General features: G+C 35.5%; 1 long non-coding RNA gene across 1 annotated transcript; it reads left to right on the plus strand.

Moving 5' to 3' along the window:
* The first annotated feature begins 2,659 nt into the window (after positions 1 to 2,659).
* LOC308397729 lies at positions 2,660 to 3,951 on the plus strand. Its single transcript, XR_013971832.1, has 3 exons — positions 2,660 to 2,895; positions 3,596 to 3,722; positions 3,814 to 3,951. It is a non-coding gene; the product is annotated as an uncharacterized lncRNA (long non-coding RNA).
* The last annotated feature ends 600 nt before the right edge of the window (positions 3,952 to 4,551 follow it).

Genomic DNA, 4,551 nt, shown 5'->3' on the forward strand with positions numbered 1-4,551 from the left:
TGTCTGCTGTGTTCTTTGGACTTCGTGGTGTTGTTGCTCCCAATATTCTCTTAGACAACCTCTGAGGCCGTCACAGAGCAGCTGTAGTTGTACTGACATTAGATCACACACAGGTGCACTCTATTTAGTCATTAGCACTCATCAGGCAACGTGCATGTGCAACTGACTGCACTCAGACCAAAGGGGGCTGAATAATTACGCACACCCCACTTTGCAGTTATTTATTTGTAAAAAATGTTTGGAATCATGGATGATTTTGGTTCCACTTCTCACGTGTGCACCACTTTGTGTTGGTCTTTCATGTGGAATTCCAATAACATTGAATCATGTTTGTGGCTGTAATGTGACAAAATGTGGGAAAGTTCAAGGGGGCCGAATACTTTTGCAAGCCACTGTATGTCTGCAATGACCAACACGCATTTATTTTCTGCAGGGTGTATCGTGCCTGTCGAAATAAGGCAGATATGTTTTTGTGCTTCGTATTGAAATAAACTGACTGCACCTGTTTTTAGAAAACTGTCCAAATGACCATAAAAATGAACCTCACCTCTGAGCTCCGTTTGGGGAGTGCGCTCATCAAAATGAGAGGACACAAGCAGTGTTGGTCAAATTAATTGAAAAAAGTAATTAGTTACTAATTACTGATTACTTCTCCAAAAAGTAATCCCATTACTTTACTGATTAATTACTTTCTAAAATAATTTGTTACTTTATTACTTTTTAAAAACATGATTTACAACCTGAATGTGAAATAAAGCAACAGACCTTTCAGCCCAATTCTATTTTTCTGCATAGTCCATCATATAAAACTGAGCCAATTGAAAAAGTCTGACAGTTGGTGTCGTAAGCCCCGCCTCCGTTCAAAGATGGTCGCTCACAGTGGACATAGATGCTTCTTTCACTCCTCTTTCAAACCATCTGTCCTCTCTGTCCAAAATGTGAACATCGGCATCCTCTTTCAAATGGATACAAGTAAAACACAAAAACAATAAATAAAATCTTAGACTCAGCAGCTCTATAATCTATTTCCTGTTCAGCAGGAGTGGGGTGGGTGGAGGTTTGCCCGGTGCCACAGCGGTCATGTCAGCGGGGAGATTGATTGATTGAATCTTTATTTTGAACATGTTGAAAAAGTATAAAAAAAAACAGAATTAAAAGAGACAAATGAACAAAGCAAACAAAAGGAAAACGAGCAACCACAACTCCAAATAACGTCCATGTTCAAAAAGGAGCAGGAAGAAGCATAAGCTTATTTAATCCCACCCCTTTTCCACTATCTAGTATCAATAGACTACAGAAATACCTCCTTGCAATTACATTATATGTTATGTGTAATTTTTTTTTTTTTAATATATACACATATATGTTTCTATCTATCCATACATACGTATATACACACATACGCACATATACACATTTTCAATAACCCCATTAACACCTGAAGGATACACAACCTACAATTTTTTATATATATATATAGCTGTATATCCCAGATTCTGTAAAGTTATTTATTTCATATTCTGTATAGTTTTTCATATTTATATCCTGTTCATATCCTGTACATAGCTTGTACTCACTACAGCCTGTACATACTTATAGTTATAGAATATTCACAACATACTTCATACCGTGTACATTATAACATACCATAATAGATATACTCACATATCTATATTATTGCTAATATATATTGTAATATATCTATATCACTAAAGCACTTCTGGATGGATGCAAACTGCATTTCGTTGCCCTGTACCTGTGCATGTGCAATGACAATAAAGTTGAATTCTATTCTTTCTATATATATATATATATATATATATATATATATATATATATATATATATATATATATATATACACACACACACATACATACCCATACCAACAAACCCGTGCATGCGCACACACATGAAAATATTAGACAAGAACACCCTATCAAATCTCTACCTTTTCCCTGTACCCTGTAAAAACCATATCCTTAAACCGCTTTTTAAACTGCGCCATGCTTGGACATTGCTTCATATCTTTACTTAGTCTGTTCCACAGCTTCACTCCACACACAGAGATGCAAAAACTTTTTAATGTTGTACGGATACGAGGATGTTTTAAATTTAATTCCCCCCTCAAATTGTATCCCCGTTCCCTTTTAGAAAACATTTTTAGAATATTGTCAGGAAGCAGGTTATTTATTGCTTTATATATAATTTGTGCTGTGAGAAAATGAACCAGATCTGTGAATTTTAGAATTTTTGATTTTAAGAATAGTGGATTTGTATGATCCAGGGGCGGAGCGTGGGGGTGGCTTACGGGGCTTAAGCCCGGGTTGTTTTGTCAGAAGCCCGGGGTATTTTGGAGTGTAATTTTTTCATAGTTAGATGCCTGGCTGACAACTGTATAAAACAAAAAGTACACACAATATTCGAAGCACATAGTGCACACTGTGGGAATTTACGACTGTGCGTGAATCCCCCCCCCCCCTGATATTGGTATGATCCGAGCTCAGGCACTAAGCGACTGAGCGAGGGGGCGGGGGGAGCTGCTGCCCGTGAGTGCGCTGTTGGAGAGACGGAGCCAGCCATACTAAGGAGAGCTTAAGTTTGACCAGGTACCAAAGCAAATCATTCATACCGTATAAATAATGTAAATATGACGGTGAATCACGAAAGATTGATATGAAACTGATCACTTGACCAATATTACGTTACTTGCTCTTCAAGTGAATCAACAAATGGCGAAATGAAAAGCCGAACAAATGCTATTTTTTAGAGAGTCTTAGCTTACGTGTGTTTATTTCATATTTTCAGTTCTTACCCTCCCCGACTAATTCGGTTTCAGTTATGTACTGAAATATAAGAATGGACATTAGAGGCTTCTTTCAAAGAAAAAACTCAGGTAAATGTTATTTTATATATTATGCTTTGTATGTTGTTCAGTATATTTCTATGCAAAACAAGAGGGATTTCAGTACACAGCAGGATATTCACATTTGTAACCAGATATTTACACTTTAGGGAGAAAACATAAAACATTTTTACTGTACAACATCAATTTAGAGTAAACTTTTGTTTTAGATAAATATTGAAATATATTTTGAATTAGTTAAATGTCAGAATAAAGAGAGACAGAGCTTTCTGTTTTTTATCACTTTCATTAAATTTAGGAGTACATACACACTAAGTTTATTGTTAATTAATAAGAAAACTCCAGACGATTCCATTCTGAGCTGAAGAAGCTTCTGATAGGTTAGTAGAGTCCATGTGAGTAAACTGGTGGCACAGCTGTGGATGCATATAAGGCAAAACACAGAGCCTGTTTCTGTGACATGGGAACATCAAGAGATGTCAACCAAAACACCAGGAAAAGAACTGTGGAGCTCCATAAGTGTGGCTCAAGTTTGAATACAATTTGGTGCCATTTGCAATTAAAAAACACAGACAGTTTCTCTCTTTACTCTTAAAGTTAACAAATATGTTTTTATATTTATCAAATCTAAAGAAATAAACATTTAGTCTGATTTGATGTTACAATTAAAAAAGTGTTTTTATCTGAAGAGTAAATATCTGGTTTCAACTGTATATTTGATGATTGTCAGCACAAAGAGAGAGAGAGAGGAGCAGAGATTGAGATGGAGAATGAGGACAGAACAGAGATGAACAAGAGCAGGTGAGACACACATGTTAGTCAAATGGTTGCTTACTAAAAGTATCACCGTATCATAGGTACTCATGTATCACATGTATCTCGTACCTAGTGTTTCTTTTAATAAATATAGAATTTTTCAAATTCTATATTTATTAAAAGAAACACTAGGTACTCATGTATCTCGTACCTAGTGTTTCTTTTTAGGTTTGCTATTTTTCAAATTCTATATTTATTAAGTTCTGCAGGCTTGTTTGCACAACAAGGCTAAATAATTATATAAACTTTTCTCAATCTAAATATTGTACTTTGGTAGAATTAAATAAATAAGTGTAGTGCAGGTCTATGATGATTTTTAGTGCTACTATCATCTAGTTCTGATTGTGGTTATGTCTTGGTTAAGTCCCCCCCCCCCCCTCAAAAAAAAAAAAAATCCCACATGCATACTACCCTTTAGGGCTAAGCCCCGGGTGTTTCAAATGTCTGGCTCCTCCTCTGGTATGATCTCTGTAACCAGTTTTATGGATTATCCTTATGGCCCTTTTTTGTAATATAAAGATTGATGATAGCGAACATTTGTAAGTATTGCCCCAAACCTCTGCACAGTAATTCAAATACGGTGCAATCAGGGAACAATAGAGAATGTGGAGTGATTTGTGGTCCAGAATGTGTTTTACTTTACTCAAGATTGAGACACTTCTTGAAATTTTGTTATGTATATGATTTATATGAGACTTCCAGTTTAATTTATCTATAATCACACCAAGAAACTTATGTTCAAGTACTCTTTCAATTTCCACACCATCTACATGAATCTGCACTTGTGCATTTCTAAGGGAATTCCCAAATAAGATAATTTTAGTTTTACTTAGATTTAGCGATAGTTTGTTCCTGTTAAACCATTTTTTA

The sequence above is a fragment of the Rhamphochromis sp. 'chilingali' genome, assembly GCF_963969265.1.
Source record: "Rhamphochromis sp. 'chilingali' genome assembly, chromosome: 5".
Classification (NCBI taxonomy): Eukaryota; Metazoa; Chordata; class Actinopteri; order Cichliformes; family Cichlidae; genus Rhamphochromis; species Rhamphochromis sp. 'chilingali'.